Source organism: Lactuca virosa, chromosome 3, assembly GCF_052849685.1.
Source record: "Lactuca virosa cultivar CGN04683 chromosome 3, Lactuca_virosa_CGN04683_v6, whole genome shotgun sequence".
Classification (NCBI taxonomy): domain Eukaryota; kingdom Viridiplantae; phylum Streptophyta; class Magnoliopsida; order Asterales; family Asteraceae; genus Lactuca; species Lactuca virosa.
In genome coordinates, this window is record NC_136428.1 from 99,458,163 (window position 1) to 99,473,562 (window position 15,400).

Here is a 15,400-nt window from a genome sequence, read left to right on the forward strand (position 1 = left end):
TTTGGATATTATTGTAAATTGTATTGTAATTGGTATAAGAATAATAATGGAAAACTTGTAACCACCACCGTGAGGTGGTGGCTGCCGCCACCAACCGCCGCGTTGGGTGGCGGTGTGCCTCGTTGCGTGTTGACTCGTTTGGGGATGCTTGGACAAAGTGGGCCCAATGAAACCCTAATGGGCCCAATGAAACCCTAATGGACCCAATGAAGCCCTAATTGACCTAAAAGCCCAACCATTTGATTAATGGGCCAGTAATTGAGTTGGAAACCCTAATTAGGGTATGGAAAACCCTAATGCCTTGAAACCCTAATTTTGGGATTAATCGGGACCGCACGAGAATTTATTATTAAACCTAAAATAATAATTAATAATCATTGGCAAATTAACCTAAGGGAATATTGGACTTAATGGATTAAGTCCTTAATGGGTTAAGCAAGAAACACTTAACCATAATCGTCATTTCATGTGGAAACCCTAATTTCACATGGGCCTTGAGTTGGGCCTTTCTATTGGGCTTTGGTGATTAGACTATTAATGGCCATAATTAGGCCTTTATGATTATGAGATATTGGACCATTGGAATGCCAAGTATTTGGACCAGAATAGGTGGTTGGGCCTTAAGGTAAGGCCCATGTGAAGGGTTGGGCCCAATTTGGAAAATTGGGCCATATATTGGGTTTTGGCCCATTACTTGACTATTGGGCCTTTGGAGTGTGAGCTGGACCTTAGGCTTGGAATCCACTTATTAATTGGGTATTGTTTGATGTTGGCAGTTCGGGGATCTGTCAACCAGCAGCTGGAGTTTCATCCACGGGACTTCAGCAGTGCCAGGTGAGTTATCATCACTATACTCAAGGGTCAAAGGCACCAAGGCCGGCCCTTTGGATTGTTATCCTAGTTATCTTGTGATTATGTGTCATGATGCTACGTTAGATCTGTATCATGGTTTTAGGATGATGTTATGATTAGTGATCTGTTACATCTGTATGATTATCGGTACATGCTAGTTTACATAGTTTAAAGGATCCTAGGATGAAGGGTTGGGTTCTGCTTCGCAGCTCTCCTTTGAGTCTAACCGTTGTGGGGTCGAATCCTTTAGCCTAAGATTGTTTAAACTGTGGGTCATGTATTCTTAGTGATTTGTAGGACGGTTTGACTGCCTGTAGACTGTTATGTGGTTACCTGTTATATGTGCACATGCTTGATTGGTAGTTGAGGATATTCCATCCCGGGGATGAGTGGACCCTAGTATGTTGTCTTAATAGACTGTTATGTGATTATATGATATATGTGCACATGTTTGATTAGTGGTTGAGGCTTATTTGCTTTGTGCGAAGGCCAATAGACCTGGGCATTCCAACCCGATGGTTGTGGGTCGTGCGTATTCCATCCCGACGATGATTGGACTCGTAGTATGTGGGCATTCCAACCAGATGGTTGTGGTCCGAGGGTATTCCATCCCGAAAATGACTGGACCCGTTATATATATATATATATATATATATATATATATATATATATATATATTGGCATTCCAACCTGGGGTATTCCATCCGGATGGATGACTAGACCCGGAGGTTGATTGGGCATGGGGTATTCCACCCCGATGGATTATTGGACCCATAGTATGTTGGCATTCCAACCGGATGGTTGAGGGCCTGGGGTATTCCAACCCGATGGTTGACTAGACCCATAGTATGCTGTTTGTGATTATATGTGTATTGTTGTGTATGGGTATTTTGGGGGAACTCACTAAGCTTTGTGCTTACGGTTTCAGTTTATTGTTTCAGGTGATGCAGATGTCTCAGCAAGGTGAACGCGTGACCATACACATCCGCGTGTTTTGGACTTATGGATTCTGGGATACTCTGATAATAAACTATTTTGAAAACATTTTGTAATAACTAATGGCTTTTGGATGTTTGAAAAAGTTTTAAATTGGCTTGATTTTTATGGGTGTTACAAGTTGGTATCAGAGCCTTGGTTTGACTGAATTGGAGGAACACTCGTGTGAATCCAGTCTCAAATCAAGGAAAGGATTTCAAAATGATTTTTAAATGGTTTTAAAAATACTAAGGGAGGATGCAGAGTGTACGGTCAGCCGAAGCCAGTAAGTAGACCCTAAAATACCATACGGTTATTTGATATTGTGATATGTTAGAACAACATGCTAGTACTAGGCTAGGGATCTTCAGGAATTGCATGATAGAATTGTCTGATTACATGATGCATGTTAGCCTAGGGTATTCCTTATATGAGATTGACATCATTATTGTAGTTGCTTAGTGTATGCATCACGGTTATACATAATTAAGATCTTATAGCCTGGGAATTTTTGGTTTGGCTTTATGTTATGTTCTTTTCTGATTGGGGGATTAGGGTAGGATCAGATATTCTAAAGTCTATAGGGTCTAGCGTTATGTATGGCTAGCATACACGAGTGCTGCAGGGTTGGTGGAAGTTTCATGGGTGGGTTGTGTGAGGACGGGAGGCTAGTTACGAGGTATTTAGCATTCCTCTAGGAGTGAGGATTGAGCGCTCGCTATGATTATGTATATTATTAGGGTATTGTGATGATACTTGAGACAAATATAGGTAGGTGTGGAAGGTAGTATGGACACGTACAACTGAAAGCACAGGACCCATACGCGTAGCAAGGAAATCACAACCCCTAAAGTTTAGTTGGGAGTTGGTTCCCTGTTATTATATGAGTTATCTGAGATCTCTCTGGCGTATTAGCAGAATGGTGGTTACGAGACATTTTGAGACCGGGTCCGGGTCAGGAGCGGGAGCTGGCAGCCAGGATAGGCCAGTATTGTCAGAGGATCGTGTCAGTGAGATCATCTGGGAGGAGGTGATCGAGATTGTCCGGGGACAGTTGCTGGAGATGTTTGGGTCTATTAAGACCGCCATGGTTGAGTATTTCGATGAGCGCTATGCAGCCCTTGCGGAAACGGCTGCCGCAGCAGCTACAACAGCTGTAACGACAGCAGGGGGAGGAGCTGGTCGAGCTTTCCAGTACCAGGACTTGTTACTGGGACATATTCTGAGGAGAAGAGGGTCGCAGTTACTTGGGATCAGGGAGATGTTTTGTACTCGTTACACTCCGTGGGTTGAGCGGGGAAGGCTAGCACATGAGTTTCTAGATTTGAGGCTCCGAGGGTTTTGCTCGAGGCCGGAATGTGAGTCGCGAGGACTCCGGAAAGGAGTGATAATTATGTTCAGCTGGGGTTTTGCAGCTGGAAGTAGAATGGTTAGTTGGTGGATTGGAATGTCGTTTTATAGGGCAAGGATTGTGCCCTTTCAGTTTTCGAGCTCGAAGGAGTGAGCAGACTTGGGACCCCAGGATCAGGTTGTGTTCTAGCTCGGGTCAGTTAGTCGCAGGGGTTGGCAACAGTATTTCAGCGCTGGTGAGCACAGATGGGTCGATGTGGCATGATTATCTTGTGAGGCGTACGCGATTACCGTTCCGACCCATAGGAGCTAAGATCTGATTCACCTTGGATCTCTTGCATCTTACGGTAAGGATTGATTGTGCGATCTCTTGCACTTTTGGGGATTGGAGACTATGTCTTGGGAGTAGTTTGTGGCCGGTTTAGGGCAGAGGTTGTTTCATCTACTGCAGTTCAGTTGTGGATGATCGAGCTGGTGAGTGAGTCAGGGGCGTGACCCTGAATGATATGATTTCTAGAGCCGAGAGCGGGAGATTTGTTGGAACACTTTGGGAAGAAGGGTATTATATGGGAGGTCTGCGGACAAGGTTCCACAGGATGGTTATTCAGCATTGTCAGGATTCAATGGTTTTAGTAACCGTGATTGATTGGCAGAGGAAAGCGCCAAGGGAAGTAGCTCGTTGTTGAGACATTAGTTGGAGCATCTATCTTTGGACTTCAAGATTTGGGTGTGGGATCATTCGAGCATTAGGGACTGTTGGTTTCCCTGGGATTCAGGAAGTGTTCATCTAGTTATTAGAAGCGTGTGATCATTTGGGGTTGGCTAGTAAAGGAGTACTAGTTGGAAAGGCCTGATTGTCATCAGATCGATCGTTGGAAAGTGAGAAGGATTGGGAATTCTCAAATTTCCATGTATTATGAAGACTTAGTAGAATCTAAGTGGGGGAGAATCGTATCGGAATGCAGAAGCAAGATTGGTTTTGAAACTGGGACAAGTTTTGCATCGTTTTCAGGAAGGAGGACAACCCAAGTGGATATTTGGTTTGAGTGTTGTGTGAGTGGGGAGTTCGGTAAAACTCCCCAACATGTGAATTGCGTCTTCTCGGTGCTTGATAGCAGAATTTGGGGAAATCAGGTTGGGATCCCAGTCGTGAATTGAGTTCCGTTCGGGTGTTCGGTCGAGTGTGTGCTCGGCTCTGAGAGTTTTTGGATTGAGAGGTTGAGGGCAAGGTATCGGGCTGCGGTGGTGCTAGGGCGAAAGCGTTGTAAGACTGCGAGGGTAACCGTAGCATTCATGAATTTTTTTTTCAGATGATTAGGCCAGGATGGAACAGTTCTTAAGCTTGTGGGTAGACCACGACACGGCTGGAATCAGGAAATGGTAGGTTGAAGGAGACTGGGTATGATGTAAGACTGCAGTATTTTGGTAGCGTTCGCTTTATGTATCTGATTTGATGGCGACAGGTTGTCAGACTATATGATCGGATGGACCAAAAGGATTGATAGCTCCATTAGTGGTGATATAGCTAGGACAATTATTGCTAGTCGAAGTTCCATCGAAGGTCGCGCGGAGCGACTGTAAGATTGCTCGATGGTTCAACAACCGGGCAGGAATCCGGTATTCCGTATGAGTTTTCTGTCAAGTATAAGTGTACTGGAGGGAAATTTGGTCTGTGACACTTTCCTCTAATGGGAACCTCAGGTTTTCAGAAGTGAGCAGTCAGTTGGGAGTTAAGTGCAATGGATTCGACAATGATTCAGTGTGGGCGGTCTGTCAGGGAGCCAGACCGTCTCGAGACTTCAGATTTCAGATTGAGTATGTGATCATAATGCGGGGAATTCGTCCATTTTCGGGTTTTAAAAACCCTGTTTGGGTTGGTTTTGATTGCCTTGGGAAGGTTAGGATTATGCACGGGATTGTGACCACATAGTTCAAGTTGTCTGGCGTCTAAGGAATGATAAGAAACGATTTCGAGGACAAAATCAAATTTAAGTGGGGGAGAGTTGTAACATCCCGTTTTAAATAAGATAATTAAATAATAAACTCGGGACCCCGAGAAGTAATTCTTATTATTATTTAATATTATAATAATCCAAAACCAAATAATAATTAGCTGGGAGTTGGCTTCGGGAAGCCAAATGACAAGATTTGAATGGTGTGCGTTGCTATCACTATTTGCTCGTTAGACTGCCTTCAGTCTTCGCCTCCACCTCCTCTCATTGTTGTCGACAAGCTTGCTGTCGTTGCTGTGTTGCTGATGTGAGTCAGCCGGGAGGATCGGGGGTGCGAGATTCCTGATGTTGTCGTTTTCCATGGCTCCCGTTCGTCCTCTTCTCCCATCTCTCCTTTGGCTGCGTTCCAACGTCAATTGTCGCCAATAGCCGCTGTTGTTGTCGCCGCACTTTCATGTTGTCGTTTCCACTCCGACTGCCGTCGTCAACCCCCTTCAAGATCGACGAGGAGCTGCTCGGTGGGTGTTTCTGCACATGTGTGTGTGTGCGTGGTTATGTACATGTCGGCGTGTGGGTGTGTTTTTCTTGGGTTGGCCGGAAAGCATTTGGAACCACCATGGTAGCCAACCATGGTGGCTGTCGGCCGGATGTTGCTCTTCTGCCACCACCAGCCACCGTGTGGGGTGGTTGTGTGTGTGTGTGTGTGTTATTTTATGAGTATGGGTGTGTTATTTGGATATTATTGTAAATTGTATTATAATTGGTATAAGAATAATAATGGAAAACTTGTAACCACCACAGTGAGGTGGTGGCCGCCGCCTCCTGCCGCCACCAACCGTCGCGTTGGGTGGCGGTGTGCCTCGTTGCGTGTTGACTCGTTTGGGTATGCTTGGACAAAGTGGGCCCAATTAAACCCTAATGGGCCCAATGAAACCCTAATGGGCCCAATAAAGCCCTGATTGACCTAAAAGCCCAACCATTTGATTAATGGGCCAGTAATTGAGTTGGAAACCCTAATGCCTTGAAACCCTAATTTTGGGATTAATCGGGACCACACGAGAATTTATTATTAAACCTAAAATAATAATTAATAATCATTGTCAAATTAACCTAAGGCAATATTAGACTTAATGGATTAAGTCCTTAATGGGTTAAGCAAGAAACACTTAACCCTAATCGTCATTTCATGTGGAAATCCTAATTTCACTTGGGCCTTGATTTGGGCCTTTCTATTGGGCTTTGGTGATTGGACTATTGATGGGCTTTCCAAGAATAATTAATTGGACTAAATAATTGTGTGTGTTTTTGGATAAGGCCCAGGTGAGAGTCTTGGGCCCAATTTGGAAAATTAGGCCATAGATGGGCCATAATTAGGCCTTTATGATTATGAGATATTGGACCATTGGAATGCCAAGTATTTGGACCAGAATAGGTGGTTGGGCCTTAAGGTAAGGCCCACGTGAAGGTTTGGGCCCAATTTGGAAAATCGGGCCATATATTGGGTTTTGTCCCATTACTTGACTATTGGGCCTTTGGAGTGTGAGTTGGACCTTGGGCTTGGAATCCACTTATTAATTGGGTATTGTTTGATATTGGCAGTTCGGGGATCTGTCAACCAGTAGCTGGAGTTTCATCCACGGGACTTCAGCAGTGCCAGTTGAGTTATCATCACTATACTCAAGGGTCTAAGGCACCAAGGCCGACCCTTTGGATTGTTATCCTAGTTATCTTGTGATTATGTGTCATGATGCTACGTTAGATCTGTATCATGGTTTTAGGATGATGTTATGATTATTGATCTGTTACATCTGTATGATTATCGGTACATGCTAGTTTACATGGTTTAAAGGATCTTAGGATGAAGGGTTGGGTTCTGCTTCGCAGCTCTCGTTTGAGTCTAACCGTTGTGGGGTCGAATCCTTTATCCTATGATTATCGGTCCATCCCAAAGATGACTGGACCCGTTATATATATATATATATATATATATATATATATATATATATTGGCATTCCAACCTGGGGTATTCCATCCGGATGGATGACTAGACCCGGAGGTTGATTGGGCATGGGGTATTCCACCCCGATGGATGATTGGACCCATAGTATGTTGGCATTCCAACCGGATGGTTGAGGGCCTGGGGTATTCCAACGTGATGGTTGACTGGACCCATAGTATGGTGTTTGTGATTATATGTGTATTGTTGGGTATGGGTATTTTGAGGGAACTCACTAAGCTTTGTGCTTACGGTTACAGTTTATTGTTTCAGGTGTTGCAGATGTCTCAGCAAGGCGAAGGTGTGACCGTACACATCCTCGTGTTTTGGACTTATGGTTTCTGGGATACTCTGATAATAAACTATTTTGAAAACATTTTGTAATAACTAATGGCTTTTGGATGTTTGAAAAAGTTTTAAATTGGCTTGATTTTTATGGGTGTTACATACATGCTAGAACTGATTAGTCAGTAATATGATGGCCTGAATAGATATGCTTGGTATGGTTACTCAATGATCGAATGATGCTTGCTTTGTGCTTTTGGGAGGTTTTAGTTATCTTTAACTAACTAGTAAACGAATACATTAAGTTACATATTGCCATAACTAAATAATTTCAGAGGGTTAGGTCTAGCCCTGTTTCGCAGCTCTTGTTTGAGTCCAACCGTTGTAGGGTAGGACCTCTCATTCGAAGAATTGTCCAGTCTTAGTGATATGTAGTGGTATTCGCAAGCTAGTTAGGTAAAGGTAGCAGGGATTCCTTATGCAGCTGATGGCAGAGAGTAGGTCGGAGAGTTACCCTAGGGTTAGCCTAGGATGAGATTAGTGCAGTGAGAAGTAGTAGTAGAAGGGACTTGGTGAAGTCAAGGCAATCCTTGAGGAAAGTACGGATAGATGTGGAAGGTAGTATGGGCCCGTACTACTGAAAGAAAAGGATCCGTACTCGAGTCAAGGAGGGCTGAGATAGAACCAGGAAACTAGTAGTATGTGAGACCTCTGACGGTTATGTATGACCCTGGCGATTATGTGTTTTGTTTCAGAATGGTAGTGATTACGCGTCACAGAGCAGGAGGTTCAGGGTCTGGGTCAGGATCAGGTTCAGGTTCGGGTGCAGGTTCTGAGCCAGTTGATGAGGGACTACGTGAGTTCATTGCTTCTGATATCACGAAAGGCATCCTTGAGTCGACCCCGGTGATTCTCGGGTCGATCAAGGAAGGGATTATCGAGCTTATGGAGGATCGCCTCAGGGCGTTTCGGAGTGACATGGCGTCCACTCAGTTAGGTACACGCACACTCTCCTTCAAGGACTTCAGGGGATGTGGTGCGCCAGACATCCACGGGGTGAAGGACCCCATTGTTTCTAGGAGGTGGATTGCAGACATGGAGTCTGATCAGTTGACGAGCTTCTGCCCTGAGGGGTCGAAGGTCTGGTATGCGGCAGGTTGTTTGAGAGACCGAGCTCGAGATTGGTGGGAGGCGGTCAGTGATTCCTTGTGAGCCCCAGCCATTGAGGCTATGACCTGGTCTGACTTTGTGACCAGGTTTAGGGTTGAGTTTGCGTCGGCTGTGGAGCTTCAGCAGTTGGCCAGGGAGTTTATGGATATGAGGCAGACTACTGAGTCGGTGGCGGAGGCTACCGTCAAGTTCAGGGAGAGGGCCTTATTGGTGCCTCAGTATGTAGGGGATGAGGAGATGCGGAAGACCCGCTACCATGACATGTTGAGAGTTGACATTCGGAAACATGTTAGCTACTCGGCCTGTCCAACATTAGATGACATGATTGCGAGGGTGAGGGAGAGGGAGATTGACATAGAGCACATCAGGAAGAGGAAGGCGGAGACTGAGTAGGGTATTGGGGTTCGAGGAAGAGACCCAAGGGGTTTGACTCTAGGTCGAAGGGCCATCAGGGCCGGAGCCGCTGCGGGAAGTGCGGAAAGCCACATGAGGGGTTTTGTAGACTAGGGTCATCGAGCTACTACAAGTGCGGCAAGACTAGGCACTTGGGAAAGGATTGTACTGCTCCTACACCTACCTTCCAGACATCAAACCTGATTTGCTTTCATTGCAATCAAAAGGGCCATAAAAAGGCCAACTGCTCGAGATTGACAACAGCAGCGCCAGCTCCAGCGACAACAAAAGGGCCATAAAAAGGCCAACTACCCAACACAAGATCTGGAGTTGGGGGCGGTTGTCTTCGCCCTCAAGATTTGGCGATATTACCTGTATGGGGTCCGTTGTCCCATTTACACGGATCACAAGAGTATGAGGTCCCTCATGGATCAGCCGAATCTGAACATGAGGCAGCGTCGATGGCTAGATGTGGTGAAGGATTACAACTATGAGATCTTCTACCACCCGGGAAAGGCCAATGTTTTGGTCGATGCTCTTAGCCGCAAGGCAGCCCCGAGCAGAGATATTTGCTTACGGATGACAGTAGTGACTCCGCTTTTGGAGCAGATCCGAAAGGCCCAGAAGGAGGCTATGAAGGAGGAACATCGGAAGAGCGAGCGTATTGTGGGTCAGGTTTCCTCCTTCGACTATGATAGATGTGGGTTGTTGACACTACACCGTAGGGTGTGGGTTCCATATCATGGAGGTGTGTGCTAGGTTCTGATGGAGGAGGCGCACAAATCCAAGTTTTCTATTCATCCCGGGGCGACGAAGATGTACAGAGATCTTCGTCCTGATTACTGGTGGCCCTGCATGAAGCGGGATGTAGCCTGGTACGTCGAGAGATGCCTGACCTGCAGGAAGGTCAAGGACGAGCACCAGAGGCCTCACGGCAAGACGCAACCGTTGGATATCCCCATGTGGAAATGGGAAGATATTACTATGGATTTCATCACAAAACTTCCCAGGACCTCACGAGGGGTGGATTCGATTTGGGTCATCGTGGATCGGTTAACCAAGAGTGCTCATTTCATACCGATCCACGAGAGCATCTCGGCCGAGAAGCTGGCCGATATCTACATCAGAGAGGTAGTAGCCCAACACGGAGTGCCAACTTCCGTGATTTCTGATCAAGACGTGCGATTCACTTCCAGATTCTGGAAGAAATTCCATGACGAGTTGGGTACTCGTCTGCACTTTAGCACGGATTTTCACCCTCATGTGGATGGTTAGAGTGAGCGGACCATCCAGACCTAGGAGGACATGCTGCGGGCATGCGTATTAGACTTTGGTGGTAGTTGGGATACCTACCTTCCCTTGGCATAGTTTTCCTACAATAATAGCTATCACGCTAGTATCGATCGACCTCCCTTCGAGATGTTGTATGGGAGGAAGTGCAAGACCCCGATATGTCGGGGAGAGGTTGGACAGAGGGTCATGGGGAGTACCGAGGTGGTACTCAAGCCGACAGAGAGGATCCAGCAGGTCCGGAGCACGCTTTAGACTGCTCAGAGTCGGCAAAAGAGCTATGCCAACAAGCGCTAATCAGACCTGGAGTTTCAGGTGGGAGATAGGGTTCTCCTGAAGGTGTCACCTTGGAAAGGTGTCATCCGGTTCAGGAAGCAGGGCAATTTGGGCCCTAGATACATTGGTTCTTTCAGGGTTGCATCCCGGGTGGGCTAGGTGGCGTATAGGCTGGACCTGCCGGTCGAGCTTAGTCAGATCCACAGTACCTTTCATGTCTCCCAGCTGCGAAAGTGTCTGGTAGACGACTCTGTGGTGGTGCCTCTAGAGGATATCCAGGTTGATGACAACCTGAACTACATCGAGCGACCATTAGCCATCCTCGACGGGAAGACGAACGACCAGAGGAACAAGAAGGTCGAGTTGGTGAAGGTACAATGGCAGCACCGCAAGGGCTCAAAATGGACTTGGGAGCCGGAGGACGAGATGAGGGAGCACTACCCCGAGCTTTTTCCGGATGCAGCAGAAGACTTCGAGGATGAAGTCTAAAATAAGTGGGGGATATTTGTAACGCCCGGTTCCTGGTACGTATTTAAATAAGAGTTTTTCACATTTTCTAAGGGACTCGACGAGTTGGAAGCCCCAAACTCGTCGAGTAGGAATTGGATATGTTGGACGTGGGACTTGAAGTCTACTCGACGAGTCGAGGAGCCTCGACTCGACGAGTAGGCCTGCCAGAGTGAACCCTAATTTTTAGGGTTTGCACCCTATTTAAACACCTTAACACCCCCATTGCGGCCTCCCTCATCGCCTCCCTTAGTCTAGAAAACCCTAATTCGAAACCCTAACCCATTTTGAGTGTTCTTGAGCCATTTTTGTGTGTTCTTGGTGGTTTTGAAGCTTGAGAAAGAAGAAGAAGCTTGGAAGTTCAAGAGAAAGCAAGTAGATCCAGAGGTTGTGTTCCATTTCCAGCTCATTTGAGGTATAAAGTTTATACCTTGACCATTCATCTATTAGATTTCTTCTTGGAGTAGTTTAGGGCTTTAAGGAGCCATTTTTGGAACCATTCATGGATGCAAGCTTGTTTTGGGGTTGTAACTTCAGATCCAGGGTCCTTGAGGGACTCCATGGCATAAAGGTTCCAACTTTATGGCCATGGGAGTCCCATGCATCCTATGAACTACTTTTTAGGGCTTTTGAGCTAAATAGCCCATGCATGAGCGTAAAGTTTGTAACTTTACATGTGATATCGACCATAGGAGGCCAGATCATTGTTTTGGATATGTTAAGCCCAACTGAAATCGACTGTAATGTTTTGGATCATGGGGAACTCGACGACTCATTCTTAGGACTCGGCGAGTCGGGTCGTGCTTCCCCCAACCTTCTATGTTACTTAGCAACTTGTTGAGTCTAGAAGATGAATAAGTCAGTTAGACGTGTTTTGGACTTAAAGGTCAATAACTCGACGAGTCCAAGGATGAACTCGCCGAGTTAGTGAGCAAATGTCCCAATTGTATAAAGGAGAACTCGACGAGTTCAAATGGAAAGTCTTGATTCTGTCATAAGGAGAAACTCGGCGAGTTCAAGGGTAACTCGACGAGTCAGATAGCAAATTTGAGATTCTCTGAATTGTGGAACTCGACGAGTTGATGGACCAACTCGGCGAGTTGAGTCAACCAGGATGTTGACTTTGACCAGGGCATTGACTTTGACTTTGACCTTGACCATTACCCAAGATTGACCCTTAAAGGGGATATGAATATGAAGGAGTAACTAAAGGAGACTGTTATGCGTAGGAGTTTAAGGAGAGTTGATCCCAGCACCGAGGGGTAGGTTGAGCACCCCGGTATGCTCAGCAGGGTAGGTCGGGCACCCAGATATGCCTGACAATATGTTTATAGTTTGGTATGTGGTATGATGGGGGAACTCACTAAGCTTTGTGCTTACGGTTTACAGTTTTTTTTTTCAGGTCCTTCTTCTTCGAAGGGAAAGGAGTCGGCTCGGTAGCAGCGCATCACACCATTATTTTCCGCACCATGATGTTCTTGGTATTGTACTCTGACATTATTATTCCATGACATGTTTTATGACATTTGACTTATAGGTTTATGGGTTTGATATGATATTGATGATGTTTCAGTAAACTGTTTTATAAACTACTTAATTAAAAGCGAAATTTTTGGTCTTGAAATTTGGGATGTTACAACAAGCCTTGTTAAGATCCTTGTAATCTACACACACTCTCCATTTACTATTCTTCTTTTGTACCACGACCACATTAGTTAGCCATCTTGGGAATTTCACCTCCTTGTTCATGCAAGTTTTGACAAGTTTGTCTATTTCTTCTTGTATAACTTGGTTTCTTTCCGGTGTAAATTTCCTTCTCTTTTGGTGTATCGGCCTGAAAGATGGGTCAATGTTAAGTTTATGGGTTATTATGCGTTTATCAATACATGCCATGTCCTCATGCTTCCTTGCAAACGTATTGCTTCTATCCTTGAGGGAATTTATGAGATCATGTTCGACTTGTTCAGGCATTGAGGATCCTATGAGAACTTTGGCTTCAGGATCCTCAAGGTTTAGGGGCACTTCTTTTATATCTTGTTCTCTTGCTTCTAGCATGTCTCGTTCCCCCCGCCTTAATTGCTATGCTTGTCGTGGTACTGTTGAATATTTTGTCGAAGTCTTGTATCATTCATTGGATTCTTGTTGGTCTCCTATGATCTTCACTGTACCCTATGGGGTAGGCATCTTTATGCATTGATGATACATCGATGGAACGGCCTACATTTCGTGGATCCATGGTCTACCTAGTATATGACATTATAAGAGGATAATGTATCAATAACACAAAAACGTTGTACAGAGTTTACCCCCTCTATGTAGATTAGTAGCTTTATCTCGCCGAAGGTATGCTTGGTTTCGCCACTGAATTCAATCAGCATTAAGGATCTTGCAACTTTCTCAGACTACGGGATGTTCATTCTTTTCAATGTATCTAGGAGTATGATGTTAACCGAGGATCCTCCATTGACGAGGATCCTTTTGACGAAATGGTTGGCGATGTAGAGAGTAATCACTAATCTATCATGGTGAGGATCTTGGATGTCTTGTATATCCGCTTCGTCGAAGGTGATATCCTTTTCGTTTGTGATCGATGTGTTCTTCGGTGGTCCTTTTTCCTTCTCCATTTTGGATACCTTGGTGTGCCTCTTTGATGCAGAGTAAGAGGTACCACAAATGTCAGATCCTCCAGAGATCACATTGATTACCTTGGCGTCAGCAGGGGGATCCTGGTCTGTCGAGGATCTTCTGAGGATCCTAGTCTTTTTCTATGGATCTCTTCTTTCTTCTTCCAAGGATTTATTTGAGGTATCCTTTGCCTAGGAGATAGTTGATCTCCTTCCTGAGAGTTATGCAATACTCTGTGATATGACTAAAGTCTTCATGATATGCACACCATTTGGACTTGTCTTTCCAAGAGGTGGATTTTTCTCCTTTTCTTGTCCATTTTGCTTTGTCTCCAAGATCCTGCATAGAAAATATTACACCAGAAATATCCACAGAAAAACAATAGTCAATAATCTTAGGAAAATCTTCTTCCTCTCCCTCATCTTCAGGGGAATTAACCCTGTGATGGTCAGGTTTGGAATAAGGTTTTGATTTATAGGGTCTTTGGGCCGAGGAATCGGCCTTCCTATTGGGATGATCATAAGAGCTTTGTGGGTTGCTCCTTTTTTTTATCTCCTTGTCTTCTTCGAGCCTGATGAACCTTAGTGCTCTACTTCTGACTTCGTCCATTCTCTTACATGGAGTCATTACGAGGTCTTCATAAAAGGGAGAATCCTTCTTTAAGCCCATTTTAAAGGCTTCAACTGCAGTTTCCATGTCGATGTTGGGGATACTTAGAGCTTCCCTGCCAAACCTGTTCACAAAAGTCCTAAGGGATTCCTTAGGATCTTGAACCACCCGATAGAGATCACTAATGATCTTTTCGAATGTTCTGCTACAAGAAAAGTGATTGTGAAATAAATTAATCAAATGAGCAAATGATGTAATCGAATAAGGAGGAACATTAAGAAGCCATTTTAGAGATGATCCTGCGAGAGTGGAACCAAAACCCTTGCACAAGCAAGCTTCTTTCAAGTGAGTGGGGATGGGAATGATCTCCATCCTCTCCCTGTATTGTGCCACGTGCTCCTGTAACATCCATAAAAATCATGCCAAATTTAAACTTTTTAAAACATTTCAAAACCAATGATTATTACAAAACTTGTTTTCAAAATAGTTCAATGTCAGAGTTTCCCAGAATCAAATCATAAAAACATAAGGAGGTCCACCATCACGCCTTCGCCTTCCCGCGATCCTCAGAAATACCTGAAACAATAATCGATAAATGTAAGCTCGAAGGCTTAGTGAGTTACCCCCAAAATACCAATGCCATACGATCATAATCATATCATATAAACCAACACAGCATGCATAATGAGCCATCAGTCTGACTGGACCGCCCGCACCGGGCCGTCAGTCTATCTGGACCGCTCTCCGAGCCTTCGGCATGTCTGGACCGCCTCTCAGGGCCTTCAACCTATTCAGACCGTTCGTCGGGCCTTCGGCCTGACTATATGCCCTCCCTGGTCTGCAGTCTATCCGGTCCGCCCTGGGTATCTTGGCCTACAGCACAAAGCAGGACCTGCCTCAACCCAATCCCCCAACCAACAAACATGTGCACATAAATATCATACACTAGCATGCGAGTACAGATAGTCATACAGATCTAACAGATCACTAACATGGCAACCATCCTATAACCAGGATACCGATCTAACCGATCAATAACATAGCAATCATCCTATAACCAGGATACCGATCTAACAGATCTCTAACATAGCAACCATCCTATAAACCAGGATACCGACCT